We start from the raw sequence: 16,452 nt of genomic DNA on the forward strand, positions 1-16,452 counted from the left end.
GCAACACAGAGGATATGGACAGCAGTGTGACATTTAAAAGACAAAGAGAAGAAGAAGAGGAAGACATTCAAAGGAAAGCGGCGTGCCGTAGTTCGGACGAGAGCGAGCTCAGGGTCGGGGCATCATCGATCTCAAGCTCCGACCCTCAGAACATCAAGGAGCTGATGACCCCGCAGGCGGGGGATGACGGTACGCAGCTTATTATTGACTTTGATTCTCCAAGCACGGACTCTCCATAAACTATGCCTATCCCTGTAAAAATTGCCTCACTCAATGTGAGGTCCTTAAAGAGCCCTGATCGCAGGGCTGCTTTATTTTCTTATCTAGAGACATGTGACTTTGACCTTTGCCTGCTACAAGAATGTGGAATCCCTAGTAAAATGGACTATAAAGACTTAAAAGAAGACTGGAAGCTGGGCCCATCCATATGGTCCGGTGCAAATGACTGTCGTTCTGTGGGTGTTGGGCTGCTCTGCCGAGGCCAGTCCTTTTCTATTCATACAGTAACTGAGATTGTGCCTGGCAGAGCTCTTTTAATTCATCTATATTTTAATGGACTTTTAATTCGTGTTTTAAATGTGTATGCCCCTCCTGATAAACAGGAGCGGGCAGAACTATTTGAAATTTTACCACTGTTTTGTGTTGGGTCTTCCCCCCTGCTGGTGGGAGGTGATTTTAACTGCATACGTGATGGGGAACACCGGCAGGGTGGGGATATTAATCGTAAAGACCGCACTTCTTACCTGCTTAAAAATTTTATTGATGATTTTAATTTGAAAGATTGCTGGAAGGATCTCTTGCCGGAGGACCCGGGCGCCACATGGTCCAATGGAAGAGTGAGCTCCAGAATCGATTTTATTTTTTCCTCTAGAGCTTTTAAACCCCTGAAATGCACGCTCGAGCAGAATATCTTCTCTGATCATAAGCTCCTCTTGGTGGGCCTGGAGCTAGAGGGGGAGCAAAAAGCAAAAAGGGGCCTCTGGAGATTAAACACCACACTCCTAGAGGACCCTGAGATAAAAGAGGAGTTTGTGCGGACCTACCAATGCTGGCAATCACAAAGAAAACCCCATGAGCCTATGCTGCACTGGTGGGAGGGCACCAAATCTAAAATCAGATTTTTTTTTATCAAAGCAGGTAAGAAGAAGGCAAAAATGGAAAAACAGTGGTTTTATGTTCTTAACATGCGTTTAAATGTACTTTTTAAATTGAAAGAAGCTGGTATGGATGTAGAAAATGATATTTTAAACCTTAAAACTGAAATAAAACATGCCATAGAAAAGAAAGGGAAACAAATCATTTTTAACTCACATGTGCAGCACCTGGAGGAGGGCGAGAAATGTTCCCGTTTCTTTTTTAAAAAAGTGATGAATAGGAGGGATATCATCCAAAACCTTGAGGGTGAATCCACTCCAAAAGGCATGTTAGATGCAGTTTTTAACTTCTACCAGCTTCTTTTTAATAAGAAAGATCTTAATCCATCCTTTTTAGAACATGTTCTTAATTCCCTTGATTTTAAGCTAGATGTTTTAGACCAGGAGGTTTTATCCCGTGATCTTAACTTAGATGAACTTTTATTTGTTTTTAAAAGTTTTTCTAGTGGGAAGGCCCCTGGGGAAGATGGTTTACCCATCGAATTTTATTTAGCTTTTTGGGATATTTTAAAGGATGATATGGTTTTATTGTATAAAGAAACTTTTATTGTTAATGAACTTCCCCCTTCCTGGAGGAGGGGGATTGTATCATTACTTTTTAAAAAGGGTGAAAAGGATATGCTAAAAAATTGGCGCCCCATCACACTTTTAAATGTCGATTATAAAGTTTTAGCCAAGTTATTAGCTGTCCGTTTTAAACCTTTTATTCATAAATTAATTCACCCAAATCAGGTTTGTGGGGTACCTGGAAGGTCTATAGCTGAATCCCTAAATATTTTAAGAGATGTTTTATGGTATTTTAAGGATAGAAATCAAACTGTAGCAATTTTATCCTTAGACTTTGAAAAAGCCTTTGATAGGGTCTCCCATGAATACCTGTTTTTAGTTCTTAAAAAGATGGCAGTGCCTGAAACGATTTTAAGCCGAATCATGCTTTTATACCGATCCTGTTTTAGTCAAGTCTCTGTTAATGGCTTTTTAACCAGCGGTGTTCCTCTTTTATCAGGTGTCAAACAGGGCTGCCCCCTGTCCCCACTCCTTTTTATTTGCGCAATCGAACCACTGATGGCCCTCCTCAGAAAAGACCGGGTAGTAAGAGGCGTACCGATACCTGGTGGAGGAGGGACCCATCTAAAGGTGTTGGGGTACATGGATGATGTCACCATACTGTGCCCGGACTCTCCATCCATGAGGGGGGCATTGAGGAACACCAGCTATTTCTGCGAGGTCTCTGGTTTTAAGCTAAACACAGATAAATGTGACTGTTTTTATATTGGCTCCTGGGATTCATCCATCACCCCAGGAGTTACAATGCAACAGGATCAAATTAAAGTTTTAGGTATTGTTTTTAACCAGGTCAATGATGGGAGCCCTAACTGGGATTCAGCTATAGCTAAGATGGAGAAGAAGATTTTAATGTGGAATCTTAGAAACCTTACCATGGAGGGGAAGATTTTAATAATAAAGATGGTTTTACTCCCTATTATGCTATACATTGCCATGGTATTTCCTCCATCTATTTTATACATTAAAAAAGTAACTAGAATTGTTTTTACTTTTTTATGGGGTTCAAAAATGGAGAAATTAAAGCGTGATTTTATGTACAAAAGTAAAGATAATGGCGGGAAAGATGTTCCTAACCTTTTTACTTTCTTTTACATAAAGTATTTCTGTTTCTGTTTTAAAATTATTAAATCCGATGGCATTTTTAGCTGCTTTTTAAGGTACGCTGCGGGCATGGTTTTTAAAAGATGGTTGCGCATCCCTCTGAACGCTCCGGTGCTTCTGTGTCCCCCAAAACATTATGTGGTGTTGGAAAAGACAGTCAGGCTCCTAGGTCTCCAAGATTTGGAGCCTGACATACTGGGGGACCAGAGAAAGGTATCAAAGGTCCTCAGGCGGAGTGAGGTTACCCTGGCAGTGTCCAATTTCACACAGGCAAGATCCAAAAAGGTATGGCGGAACGTGTACGGGAAGTTTCTGGCGAATGTACACAGGGATCTTGCCTGGGCAATCGTCCACCAGTGCCTCCCTACTCGTGAGTTCCAGCACAGGCGAGGACTGGTGGCGAGAGCCAAGTGCCCGAGAGATGGCTGCGGAGTGGACGAAACGGTGCTGCACATATTTTGGAACTGCCCTTTTGCACGGGAGCTTTGGAGGAAGGTAGGCCCACTTTTGAAGTGGGCCTGCGGCCTAAAAGATTTTAATCACGAATGTGTCTTTTACGGTCTTTTTAACTGCCCCAATTTTAAACAGCAGATGATCTGCTGGATGATTATTAATTGTTTTAAAAATGCCATCTGGAAAGTTAGGAACATCTTACTTTTTAAACATGATTTTATTGATGTTAAAAACTGTATAAAGCTGGCCCTGAGTGAGATGTACATCTATTACCTAAGAGACAAGAAACAGTTGGGGGCCAGCGAGGCAGCATCCATGTGGTGTCTGCCTCTATGGAACGAAATAACAATATAATCAGTTTTTATGACATTTGTATAATGTTTTATCCTGCCATTCTTATTTTTTCTCCTTTTATTACTGGTTTTATTATTTGTATTTTAAAACTTTTGTGAACCTTTTATTATTTTGCATTTTAAATTTTGTATGGTTTCTTATTTATTCAATAAAATTTTGTTGAAACCTTATCTGTTCTTATCAGTTTAATATCTGATACGTCCCCTATCTGGGGACCATATATTAAATGGATTTTTGAGAACGGGGGCCGATTTCGAAGCTTGCTTCCGTCGCCCTATGCATTGACCCGATATGGCAGTATCTTCGGGTACAGTGCACCACCCCCTTACAGGGTTAAAAAGAAAGATTCCTACTTTCATTGCTACCTGCTTGCTGGCTAGCCAGCTAGCCAGCCCTGTGGGCCTTGCTGCTGCTGCAGCCAAAAAACAAAAGGTGGTGCTGCTGCTGCTTCTGCTTCTGCTTGTGTCTGGCCGCTGTTGGAGCGTCCAGGCACAGGACTTCTGCTGCTGCTGACTAAATGGCCTCCTTAATTGGATCATTTGAGTAGCCAGCACACCTGTGCAGGTAGGGCATGACATGATAGGCAGCTGCCTTGATAGCGGGTGGGTGCTGAATGTTCCTAATTGACAAAATAAGATTAATGCTTATGAAGAAATATAAAATCTCATCCCTTCCCCAATATCGCGCCACACCCCTACCCCTTAATTCCCTGGTTGAACTTGATGGACATATGTCTTTTTTCGACCGTACTAACTATGTAACTATGTAACATAACATGGGGGGGGGGGGGGGTCTCCTGGCTGTTCACACAGGTGTGTCATTGCTGTACATTGACCATGCATTGCTTCTGTGGTATTGCAAAGGCAAAGACAAATGCTTCCAGCCATCCATTGCACTAATGGATTGGTCATCAGCTGGCTGTCTATGTCCCGCATCAATATAGACCAAAGTACAGAGGGTTAGGCTATGCTATTGTGCACCTACCTGATGCATCAGAAGGTGCGAGGCCCTTGCTAAATTCTGTGCACAGACTTTGAGATCTATACTTTAGACTGTATCTAAACCTGCTCCAACATGGACTGACATTCTGGCCTACTTTCAGCCGATGCGACTTGTCTGTCGCTGAACAGTCGCTTTTTATGTATTCAGCACCTATGTATAATGTTGTAAAAATGCTCTAGAAGCTAAAGTCGCAGAAATGTCACACATATTTGGCCTGCAACTTTCTGTGCGACAAATTCAGACAGGAAAAATCAGTATAAATCCTTAGAAAATTATCCCCCAGTGTCTCCATCTGCTGGCGGTATTGAATAAGCATTGCTGCACTGATGGGGTATGCATTAGACGAAAAAAAAGAAGAAAAAGAAGAATAATACGCCCAGAAAAGAGGCGAAAAGGAGAAAAACGTAAAAAAACGTGAAAAAAAAGTAAGAGGAAGAGAAGGGAAAAAAAGGTGGAAATGGGTTTAAAAGTGATTTCGGCGGAGAAATATATATATATATATATATATATATATATATATATATATATATACGCGCACACACACACATATATATAAACGTATTCTCCGTTGAGATATTGCAGCCGCTGCTGTGTCCAGGCCCAGGAGCCTTAGCACTGTGCTGTGATGTCACTCAATACCACTGACATCACTAGGTGTAAACAACATCTCTCCTTTGCTGTGTATGTGACTATGGAGCTGTTTGGTGATGTCGTCTATTATGGCCTTCATAGAAGCAACAGGAGATTGTTGCATCCATCTAGAACCCTCAGAACTACAGTGCTATGATGTCACTCACTTCCACAGGCCTTGCAGAGTGTAAACAACAACAACCCAGCTTTGTTGTGTATGTAACCATAGGGATTTGTGATGTCACCTAGAACCTTCACAGCAGCGACAGCTTTATGAGGAGCATCAGCACTGCTCTGCCTGAGCAGAACCATCACCGCCATAGGTTGTCAAATAACCCGGGTTTAACCCACACAGGTAAGTCCAATGGGGTGCAGGCATGTCCTCTATGCTTACAGCTTCCCGTGGGTGTTGGTTTGATACCGTTTGGGGACAGCCAAGGAGGCATCTGCAGGCAACAAAGGTAGGTGTGTGCTTGTGTGTGTGTTTCCTATGCAGATCCTAAGCCCAGTGTCACATGCAAGTAGGAGGAGTAAGAAGGGTTCCTGGCAAATCCGGGTTATGGATTGCATTTAAAAAGGCCCCGTGGGAGTGCAATGGGCCCCTGTCTTGCTGCTTAGCAATAATGGTATGGGTTTAGGTTCTGCTGTGTGTACTGGTGGTTGACTGCCCCCCAGCCCAGAGTGTGCATGGAAAATTGTCTGGCAGCCTCCCTGACAGCAAGCAGTGATAGTGCCCATGAAGGGCACCTTGTTGGGCCCGCCCCTTTCACGGTTATCGCTTCTTGGCCTTTTGGCTAAGATCAAGTGTAGTGTCTGTTCTTATCAGTTTAATATCTGATACGTCCCCTATCTGGGGACCATATATTAAATGGATTTTTGAGAACGGGGGCCGATTTCGAAGCTTGCTTCCGTCGCCCTATGCATTGACCCGATATGGCAGTATCTTCGGGTACAGTGCACCACCCCCTTACAGGGTTAAAAAGAAAGATTCCTACTTTCATTGCTACCTGCTTGCTGGCTAGCCAGCTAGCCAGCCCTGTGGGCCTTGCTGCTGCTGCAGCCAAAAAACAAAAGGTGGTGCTGCTGCTGCTTCTGCTGCTTCTGCTTCTGCTTGTGTCTGGCCGCTGTTGGAGCGTCCAGGCACAGGACTTCTGCTGCTGCTGACTAAATGGCCTCCTTAATTGGATCATTTGAGTAGCCAGCACACCTGTGCAGGTAGGGCATGACATGATAGGCAGCTGCCTTGATAGCGGGTGGGTGCTGAATGTTCCTAATTGACAAAATAAGATTAATGCTTATGAAGAAATATAAAATCTCATCCCTTCCCCAATATCGCGCCACACCCCTACCCCTTAATTCCCTGGTTGAACTTGATGGACATATGTCTTTTTTCGACCGTACTAACTATGTAACTATGTAACATAACATGGGGGGGGTCTCCTGGCTGTTCACACAGGTGTGTCATTGCTGTACATTGACCATGCATTGCTTCTGTGGTATTGCAAAGGCAAAGACAAATGCTTCCAGCCATCCATTGCACTAATGGATTGGTCATCAGCTGGCTGTCTATGTCCCGCATCAATATAGACCAAAGTACAGAGGGTTAGGCTATGCTATTGTGCACCTACCTGATGCATCAGAAGGTGCGAGGCCCTTGCTAAATTCTGTGCACAGACTTTGAGATCTATACTTTAGACTGTATCTAAACCTGCTCCAACATGGACTGACATTCTGGCCTACTTTCAGCCGATGCGACTTGTCTGTCGCTGAACAGTCGCTTTTTATGTATTCAGCACCTATGTATAATGTTGTAAAAATGCTCTAGAAGCTAAAGTCGCAGAAATGTCACACATATTTGGCCTGCAACTTTCTGTGCGACAAATTCAGACAGGAAAAATCAGTATAAATCCTTAGAAAATTATCCCCCAGTGTCTCCATCTGCTGGCGGTATTGAATAAGCATTGCTGCACTGATGGGGTATGCATTAGACGAAAAAAAAGAAGAAAAAGAAGAATAATACGCCCAGAAAAGAGGCGAAAAGGAGAAAAACGTAAAAAAACGTGAAAAAAAAGTAAGAGGAAGAGAAGGGAAAAAAAGGTGGAAATGGGTTTAAAAGTGATTTCGGCGGAGAAATATATATATATATATATATATATATATATATATATATATATATACGCGCACACACACACATATATATAAACGTATTCTCCGTTGAGATATTGCAGCCGCTGCTGTGTCCAGGCCCAGGAGCCTTAGCACTGTGCTGTGATGTCACTCAATACCACTGACATCACTAGGTGTAAACAACATCTCTCCTTTGCTGTGTATGTGACTATGGAGCTGTTTGGTGATGTCGTCTATTATGGCCTTCATAGAAGCAACAGGAGATTGTTGCATCCATCTAGAACCCTCAGAACTACAGTGCTATGATGTCACTCACTTCCACAGGCCTTGCAGAGTGTAAACAACAACAACCCAGCTTTGTTGTGTATGTAACCATAGGGATTTGTGATGTCACCTAGAACCTTCACAGCAGCGACAGCTTTATGAGGAGCATCAGCACTGCTCTGCCTGAGCAGAACCATCACCGCCATAGGTTGTCAAATAACCCGGGTTTAACCCACACAGGTAAGTCCAATGGGGTGCAGGCATGTCCTCTATGCTTACAGCTTCCCGTGGGTGTTGGTTTGATACCGTTTGGGGACAGCCAAGGAGGCATCTGCAGGCAACAAAGGTAGGTGTGTGCTTGTGTGTGTGTTTCCTATGCAGATCCTAAGCCCAGTGTCACATGCAAGTAGGAGGAGTAAGAAGGGTTCCTGGCAAATCCGGGTTATGGATTGCATTTAAAAAGGCCCCGTGGGAGTGCAATGGGCCCCTGTCTTGCTGCTTAGCAATAATGGTATGGGTTTAGGTTCTGCTGTGTGTACTGGTGGTTGACTGCCCCCCAGCCCAGAGTGTGCATGGAAAATTGTCTGGCAGCCTCCCTGACAGCAAGCAGTGATAGTGCCCATGAAGGGCACCTTGTTGGGCCCGCCCCTTTCACGGTTATCGCTTCTCGGCCTTTTGGCTAAGATCAAGTGTAGTATCTGTTCTTATCAGTTTAATATCTGATACGTCCCCTATCTGGGGACCATATATTAAATGGATTTTTGAGAACGGGGGCCGATTTAGAAGCTTGCTTCCGTCGCCCTATGCATTGACCCGATATGGCAGTATCTTCGGGTACAGTGCACCACCCCCTTACAGGGTTAAAAAGAAAGATTCCTACTTTCATTGCTACCTGCTTGCTGGCTAGCCAGCTAGCCAGCCCTGTGGGCCTTGCTGCTGCTGCAGCCAAAAAACAAAAGGTGGTGCTGCTGCTGCTTCTGCTGCTTCTGCTTCTGCTTGTGTCTGGCCGCTGTTGGAGCGTCCAGGCACAGGACTTCTGCTGCTGCTGACTAAATGGCCTCCTTAATTGGATCATTTGAGTAGCCAGCACACCTGTGCAGGTAGGGCATGACATGATAGGCAGCTGCCTTGATAGCGGGTGGGTGCTGAATGTTCCTAATTGACAAAATAAGATTAATGCTTATGAAGAAATATAAAATCTCATCCCTTCCCCAATATCGCGCCACACCCCTACCCCTTAATTCCCTGGTTGAACTTGATGGACATATGTCTTTTTTCGACCGTACTAACTATGTAACTATGTAACATAACATGGGGGGGGGGGGGTCTCCTGGCTGTTCACACAGGTGTGTCATTGCTGTACATTGACCATGCATTGCTTCTGTGGTATTGCAAAGGCAAAGACAAATGCTTCCAGCCATCCATTGCACTAATGGATTGGTCATCAGCTGGCTGTCTATGTCCCGCATCAATATAGACCAAAGTACAGAGGGTTAGGCTATGCTATTGTGCACCTACCTGATGCATCAGAAGGTGCGAGGCCCTTGCTAAATTCTGTGCACAGACTTTGAGATCTATACTTTAGACTGTATCTAAACCTGCTCCAACATGGACTGACATTCTGGCCTACTTTCAGCCGATGCGACTTGTCTGTCGCTGAACAGTCGCTTTTTATGTATTCAGCACCTATGTATAATGTTGTAAAAATGCTCTAGAAGCTAAAGTCGCAGAAATGTCACACATATTTGGCCTGCAACTTTCTGTGCGACAAATTCAGACAGGAAAAATCAGTATAAATCCTTAGAAAATTATCCCCCAGTGTCTCCATCTGCTGGCGGTATTGAATAAGCATTGCTGCACTGATGGGGTATGCATTAGACGAAAAAAAAGAAGAAAAAGAAGAATAATACGCCCAGAAAAGAGGCGAAAAGGAGAAAAACGTAAAAAAACGTGAAAAAAAAGTAAGAGGAAGAGAAGGGAAAAAAAGGTGGAAATGGGTTTAAAAGTGATTTCGGCGGAGAAATATATATATATATATATATATATATATATATATATATATATATATATATATATACGCGCACACACACACATATATATAAACGTATTCTCTGTTGAGATATTGCAGCCGCTGCTGTGTCCAGGCCCAGGAGCCTTAGCACTGTGCTGTGATGTCACTCAATACCACTGACATCACTAGGTGTAAACAACATCTCTCCTTTGCTGTGTATGTGACTATGGAGCTGTTTGGTGATGTCGTCTATTATGGCCTTCATAGAAGCAACAGGAGATTGTTGCATCCATCTAGAACCCTCAGAACTACAGTGCTATGATGTCACTCACTTCCACAGGCCTTGCAGAGTGTAAACAACAACAACCCAGCTTTGTTGTGTATGTAACCATAGGGATTTGTGATGTCACCTAGAACCTTCACAGCAGCGACAGCTTTATGAGGAGCATCAGCACTGCTCTGCCTGAGCAGAACCATCACCGCCATAGGTTGTCAAATAACCCGGGTTTAACCCACACAGGTAAGTCCAATGGGGTGCAGGCATGTCCTCTATGCTTACAGCTTCCCGTGGGTGTTGGTTTGATACCGTTTGGGGACAGCCAAGGAGGCATCTGCAGGCAACAAAGGTAGGTGTGTGCTTGTGTGTGTGTTTCCTATGCAGATCCTAAGCCCAGTGTCACATGCAAGTAGGAGGAGTAAGAAGGGTTCCTGGCAAATCCGGGTTATGGATTGCATTTAAAAAGGCCCCGTGGGAGTGCAATGGGCCCCTGTCTTGCTGCTTAGCAATAATGGTATGGGTTTAGGTTCTGCTGTGTGTACTGGTGGTTGACTGCCCCCCAGCCCAGAGTGTGCATGGAAAATTGTCTGGCAGCCTCCCTGACAGCAAGCAGTGATAGTGCCCATGAAGGGCACCTTGTTGGGCCCGCCCCTTTCACGGTTATCGCTTCTCAGCCTTTTGGCTAAGATCGGGGTTTATTGCCTCGGTCGGCGCTGAGGGTGCGAGTGAACTGCGCCGCGACTAGCTGCGTAGGTGATCAAGACTGTGGTACTCGTTACCGACAGATTTGGAAAGATGGCTGGATCCAACATGTCTGCAGTGGAGAAGACCGTACGCATCAAGGTGCTAACCACGGATCGTCTAAGAAACAGCATTGAATACATCGGCCATACCATTGTGGAGCGACTGGCAGGATTTTCCTTGAGCGACCTCTTTTGTGTCCAGGAGAACAAGCGCCAAGGTATTTATGACGTGTCCTTCTTATATGATGCTGACTGCCAGAACTTTTATGAGTGCTTAAAACGGAACAGTGGAAGTGAGGTTTTGCGGGATGTGTCCTTTTATCCCCTTTTTGAAATGGGGACAAAGACTTTGTTTATCCACATGTACAATCCGTTTGTTGATGTCTCTATGATTAAGAACTTCTTGAGCATCTATTGTGAGTCTATTGCTGGTGGTACTAAGCAGACAAGCAGCATTGGTGTATTTAATGGCACGTATAAGTTCTTTGTGAAGTTGCGGCTTGATGGAGATTGCATTGGAGGCGTTAAGCACCCTCCGGCGAACTTTACCATTGCTGGTTTTAGAGGTTATCTCTATTACTACGGACAGCCATCTTTCTGTAGAAATTGTCTATTGTTTGGACATGTGAAGGAGGCCTGCCCTGGCAGTAAGAAATGCAGGAACTGTAAGCAACCGGGGCATGAGGCGGGTGCATGTCCACACCCGAGGACCTGTGACCTATGTGGGGAAGCTGGCCATGTGTACAAGAACTGTCCAGTGTTGAAGAGGAGGGAGGAGGAGAGGAGAATGGAAGAGGAAATGGTGGAGAGGAGGAGGGCAGCTGCAGCTGCGGCTGCAGTGGTTCCTGCAAGAGAGAGCGTGATTATTGGAGAGGTACAGAGTCGTGTGGTGGTAGAGGAGCAAGTGAAGGTGGTTGAAGAGCAAGTGGTGGTGGAGGAGGAGCAAATGGCGGTGCAAGTGGAAGAAGGGGAGATTGAGGATGCTCCCAGTCCCCCGGCTGAGGAGTCGCCGCAAATTGAAGAGTGGTCTTCTTCTGAGGGTGAAGACCGTGAGGAGAGACATAGAGAGAGAGAGGATGACTTTGATCTTTTTCGTCCCCCCAAGAAGACGGCCAGGAAGCTTTCTGGTGGACAGATGGAGTCGACGCTGGTGGCTACGGACAATCGGTATCAACCGCTATCTGAGAGCGACATGGATGCGTGCTCTGCGGGAGAAGCTTCTCCCACACCGCTGAGGAAAGCTACCTAAATAACTTTCTTCTTTTCTGTCAAATTCTTCCTTAGGGTTGTTAAGATGGTGGTATGTCTTTTTTAGTCGGTTCTATAAACGTTAGAGTCTTTAGAAGTAAAGTCAGAAGGACAGTCATTTTGGAGGACTTGGCAGGGAAAAAAGCGGACATTATTTGTTTGCAGGAATGTGGGCTAAATGATATTCCGGGGAAGGGAGAATGGGCTTATGGTCCTGCTGTTTGGTCGGTGTCTGGGCATAACAGGAATGATGGGGTAGGGGTGCTTTTTAAGAGCTTTAAGTTTGAAGTTTGTAGTTATGTGGTAATAGAGGAGGGGAGGTGTATCATGGTGGAGGTTAAGGTGCAGGGGGTTAAATTTAGGTTGATAAATGTGTATGCGCCGGTAAGGAGGGAGGAGCGGGTGGGGTTGTTGGAGGTAATTAAGAGGTTTCTGCCAGGTAAAATACCTTTGGTGTGGGTGGGGGATTTCAACTGTGAAATTGAGGGGAAGGTGGATGTATCTGGGAATATTCTTAAAAGTATGGTGTGTGACTTTAAGTTAAAGGATGTGGCTGAAGCGTGTGGAGTGTGTCCTTTGTTAGATACATATTATTCTGATAGTGGAAGTCATAGTTCCAGACTTGATATGTGTTTTGTGTCTAAGGGTGTGTTATGTAAGAATTATATGCAAGAAAAAGTAGGATATTCAGATCATGAGTATGTGTGTTGTGAATTAGTATTGGATGCAGATTGTGTGAGTGGGAGGGGTGTATGGAAATTAAATGTTAAATTGTTGGAAGTGGAAGGAGTGTATGATAGATATGTTAATAAGTATAGGGGTTGGTGTAAGAAAAAGAATGATTTTCCTGATATATTGTGTTGGTGGGAATGGGTTAAGGGTCAAACAAAAGTTTTCTTTAAAAGAGAGGGATATAAGCGGAATGCTGGGAGGAAGAAGAAGTATGAATGGTTGAATAAAAGATTGGTGTTTCTCAATAAGTTAAAGAAGTATGGCTGGAGTGTGGGTGAGCAGATTGAGGTTGTGAAGAGTGATCTAAAAAATTGGTTGAATGAGAAAGGTAAAGAGTTGATGTATCAAGCAAAACTTGATAAGTTAGAGAAAGATGAGAAATGTTCGAGATATTTCTTTAAAAAAGTTATTGGGAAGAGAGAGGATATGGTAAGAGTGTATGATGATGATGGCTGTCTGGTTAAAGGTAAAGCTGTGTTGGGAGTGGTTAAAAATTTTTATGAAGAGTTGTATGCGGTAAAAGATTGTGAAGAGGACTTGCAGGATGAAGTGTTGAGAGTGCTTGATAAGAGGGTGGATGGTAGTGAATATGGGACTCTGATGAGAGAGATTGGAGAGGAGGAAGTGAAGAGGACTGTGGATAGTATGTCAAGAAATAAAACGCCTGGAGAGGATGGGTTGCCTGTTGAATTTTATGCTTGGATTTGGGATGTTGTGAAGGAAGATTTGGTGGAAGTGTATAGGTATATGTGGAGGAATGAGAGAATGGTGGAAAGTATGAAGAGTGGAGTGGTTGTGTTGATTTATAAGAAAGGTGATGTGAATGATGTGAGGAATTGGAGGCCGATAACTTTGTTGAATGTAGATTATAAGGTGTTTGCTAAAATAATTACAAATAGGATGAGAGATGTGGTTGAGCAGGTGATTGGAGAAGAACAAGTGTGTGGAGTGCCTGGTAGAAGAATAAATGAAAATTTGTGTTTGTTGAGAGATTTGTTATGGGATAGTATGAGTAGGAAACAGGAGGTTAGAGTGATGTCGATAGATTTTGAAAAGGCGTTTGATCGTCTGTCACATAGGTTTTTGTTTAGAGTATTAGTGAGAATGGGATTCCCGGGTGATTTTGTAAATGTTGTAAGGATGCTGTATGATGGAGTATATAGTAAGGTTTTGATAAATGGTTGGATGTCTGAGAAGGTGAAAGTATGTTCTGGTGTAAGGCAGGGTTGTCCGTTGTCCCCTATGGCTTTTATATGTGCTATGGAGCCATTATTAGAGATGTTGCGGCGGGATAAGTGTGTTAGAGGGTTAAAAATTCCAGGGAGTGGTGGGAGAGAAGTCAAAGTTTTGGCCTACATGGATGATGTGTGTATTTTGGGAGAGTCTGTGGCTGTTATGAGAAGGGCAAAGTTACTAGTTGGATTGTTTTGTGGAGCGTCTGGGTTTAAGGTGAATTGGGACAAAAGTGAGTATAAATGTTTTGGTAGTATGCAAGGAAGTGAGGATGTGGGTATGAAGAATATTGAAGGTGGTATTCAGGTTTTAGGTGTTAAAATGGATGAAAGATTGGATGGGAGAGAAAGTTGGGATGATGTGGAGAAGAGAGTGTCCAAAAAATTGAGTCTTTGGAGGTTGAGAGATTTGTCTATGGTTGGGAAAGTGCTGGTTGTGAAAAGTGTAATATTGCCTATTTTATTGTATGTGGCAATAGTGTTTCCGCCAAGTTATATGGTTTTAAGGAAGTTAAAAAGAATTTTGTTTGTGTTTTTTTGGGGTACAAAAGTGGAAAGAGTGAGGAGAGAAGTTGTGATGAAGGATGGTAGTAAGGGTGGAATGGGATTTCCAAATCTAGATGTGTATTTGGGGGTGAATGTGGTGTTTGCGGTTAGAAGGATGATGAGAGGAGAAAAGAATTTTGCATGTATGTTGAGATATTTAGGTGGGCGTGTGTTATGCAAATTAGGTTGGCTGGAGAGAGATTTGAGAGTGCCTTATGCGTTTGTGTGCCCGAGTTGGTATTTGTATGTGGAAAAGTTTTTGGAGAGTTATAGGTTGATTGGTGTGAGAAAGGAGTTGTTTGAAAGTAAGAAGAATGTGTTTGGGTATGTCGCCGCAAGTGAGGTGGAGTGTCCGATTAATATGGTAAGAGGCCAGGATGTGTCTAAGGTGTGGAAGAGTTTAATGACAGATGGAATATCAAATAGACAGAGAGAGATAGGATGGCAGTGTTTGCATGGAGCCTTACCAGTAAGAGAGTTCCAAAGGAATAGAGGTATTGGAAGGAGTGAAATATGTCCGAGGGAAGATTGTAGTGGGGTTGAAAGTGTGATGCATGTGATTTGGAATTGTGACATGGCTCAGAATGTATGGAGAGGGATAGGTCCGTTGTGTAAGGAGTTGACTGGGATAAATAGGTTGTCATATGAGGTTGTGATGTTTGGTCTTAGTATGATTGGAAGAAAGAATGAAAGGGTGTTGTTTGTGTTATTGGCGATTGTGAAGGAAGTCTTGTGGGATGTTAGAAATTTATATGTGTTTAAGAGAAAAGATGTGACTGTGGAAGGAAGTTTAAGAATGATTCTGGATAGGTTGTACACCGTTTATTTACGTGATAAAAAGAAATTAGGTGAAATAGATGCAGAGGGGATATGGAAATTTTTGAAGTGGAGACATGTTGTAAGGGTGTAATGGTGATGGTATTTGAATTTGTTTTGAATTTGCTTTGAACAAATAAAGAATGACCTAATGATGAGTTAGACTTCACCATGAGTCAAAAATGACGCGTTATCTAAGTGGTGTTTAGTCTAAACCTGAAGGTTTATAAAAAAAAAATAAAAAAATAAAAAAATAAAAAAATCTGTTCTTATCAGTTTAATATCTCATACGTCCCCTATCTGGGGACCATATATTAAATGGATTTTTGAGAACGGGGGCCGATTTCGAAGCTTGCTTCCGTCGCCCTATGCATTGACCCGATATGGCAGTATCTTCGGGTACAGTGCACCACCCCCTTACAGGGTTAAAAAGAAAGATTCCTACTTTCATTGCTACCTGCTTGCTGGCTAGCCAGCTAGCCAGCCCTGTGGGCCTTGCTGCTGCTGCAGCCAAAAAACAAAAGGTGGTGCTGCTGCTGCTTCTGCTGCTTCTGCTTCTGCTTGTGTCTGGCCGCTGTTGGAGCGTCCAGGCACAGGACTTCTGCTGCTGCTGACTAAATGGCCTCCTTAATTGGATCATTTGAGTAGCCAGCACACCTGTGCAGGTAGGGCATGACATGATAGGCAGCTGCCTTGATAGCGGGTGGGTGCTGAATGTTCCTAATTGACAAAATAAGATTAATGCTTATGAAGAAATATAAAATCTCATCCCTTCCCCAATATCGCGCCACACCCCTACCCCTTAATTCCCTGGTTGAACTTGATGGACATATGTCTTTTTTCGACCGTACTAACTATGTAACTATGTAACATAACATGGGGGGGGGGGGGGTCTCCTGGCTGTTCACACAGGTGTGTCATTGCTGTACATTGACCATGCATTGCTTCTGTGGTATTGCAAAGGCAAAGACAAATGCTTCCAGCCATCCATTGCACTAATGGATTGGTCATCAGCTGGCTGTCTATGTCCCGCATCAATATAGACCAAAGTACAGAGGGTTAGGCTATGCTATTGTGCACCTACCTGATGCATCAGAAGGTGCGAGGCCCTTGCTAAATTCTGTGCACAGACTTTGAGATCTATACTTTAGACTGTATCTAAACCTGCTCCAACATGGACTGACATTCTGGCCTA

The 16,452-nt window shown here is 43.6% G+C and overlaps 4 non-coding genes across 4 annotated transcripts; all 4 read left to right on the plus strand.

Annotated features, from left to right (window-relative positions):
- The first annotated feature begins 3,766 nt into the window (after nt 1–3,766).
- LOC130349729 (U2 spliceosomal RNA) lies at nt 3,767–3,952 on the plus strand. Its single transcript, XR_008887001.1, has one exon. It is a non-coding gene; the product is annotated as a U2 spliceosomal RNA (small nuclear RNA).
- A 2,083-nt stretch (nt 3,953–6,035) lies between these two features.
- LOC130349724 (U2 spliceosomal RNA) lies at nt 6,036–6,226 on the plus strand. Its single transcript, XR_008886997.1, has one exon. It is a non-coding gene; the product is annotated as a U2 spliceosomal RNA (small nuclear RNA).
- Nucleotides 6,227–8,311: 2,085 nt separating this feature from the next.
- On the plus strand, nt 8,312–8,502 carry LOC130349738 (U2 spliceosomal RNA). The gene has a single exon (XR_008887009.1). It is a non-coding gene; the product is annotated as a U2 spliceosomal RNA (small nuclear RNA).
- Nucleotides 8,503–15,476: 6,974 nt separating this feature from the next.
- Nucleotides 15,477–15,672, plus strand: LOC130349739 (U2 spliceosomal RNA). Its single transcript, XR_008887010.1, has one exon. It is a non-coding gene; the product is annotated as a U2 spliceosomal RNA (small nuclear RNA).
- Nucleotides 15,673–16,452: the final 780 nt, after the last annotated feature.

Source organism: Hyla sarda, unplaced genomic scaffold, assembly GCF_029499605.1.
Source record: "Hyla sarda isolate aHylSar1 unplaced genomic scaffold, aHylSar1.hap1 scaffold_921, whole genome shotgun sequence".
Classification (NCBI taxonomy): Eukaryota; Metazoa; Chordata; class Amphibia; order Anura; family Hylidae; genus Hyla; species Hyla sarda.